This window comes from Microtus ochrogaster, unplaced genomic scaffold, assembly GCF_000317375.1.
Source record: "Microtus ochrogaster isolate Prairie Vole_2 unplaced genomic scaffold, MicOch1.0 UNK66, whole genome shotgun sequence".
Classification (NCBI taxonomy): domain Eukaryota; kingdom Metazoa; phylum Chordata; class Mammalia; order Rodentia; family Cricetidae; genus Microtus; species Microtus ochrogaster.
In genome coordinates this window covers 1,387,641-1,388,247 of record NW_004949164.1, presented here as the reverse complement: position 1 = coordinate 1,388,247, position 607 = coordinate 1,387,641, and the positions used below count along the sequence as shown (strand labels likewise).

Below are 607 nucleotides of genomic sequence, written 5' to 3'. Positions count from 1 at the left end.
AGGCGCGTGGCCAAACGCCGCGGGGTAGGGGGATCTCCGGTGGCCGGACCCCCGGGACGCGCCCGCCGCTCGGTTTTCGCTCGGTCCGCAGTAGCCTGAGTCAGATAGTCTCGAGTGCTCAAAACCATAGCCGTGCTTCCGCTTCTAACATCAAAGTCGGCTGACGCATTAGAAAGTTTTCAAAGTCAATTTTTAAAGATATGTGTTTCTTAATTATGAGCTCAAAACGGTGTCTGTTTTTAGAAACTGAGTGAGGGGTTAAAAAAAAAGAATTCCTGTGTCAGAAGTGGGATTCGAACCCACGCCTCCATACGGAGACCAGAACCCCCAACCAGGGAAGCTGAGCTTGAGTCTGGCGCCTTAGACCACTCGGCCATCCTGACACACGAGAACTGGCTGCAGATTTTTTCCTGATATAGAGAACGCCGTGGCACCGCCTCTGACGTAGCAGTGTTTAGATTTGTTGGTTAACGGTGACAAAAGATGGCCACCTGTAGACTGAAAACGGAAAACCCTTTTGCTCGTGAAAAAGAAGGGAAAAGTCCGTGTGTTAAACGGAATGTAACTGTTTTGAAGACAGAGCTTCTCTGTTCTCCACTGTCTCACT

The 607-nt window shown here is 50.1% G+C and overlaps 1 non-coding gene across 1 annotated transcript; it reads right to left on the bottom strand.

Annotated features, from left to right (window-relative positions):
* Positions 1–278: 278 nt before the first annotated feature.
* Trnal-caa lies at positions 279–383 on the bottom strand. The gene is made up of 2 exons: positions 346–383; positions 279–324 (listed from the first exon to the last, which is right to left on the bottom strand). It is a non-coding gene; the product is annotated as a tRNA-Leu (tRNA).
* Between the last annotated feature and the right edge of the window lie 224 nt (positions 384–607).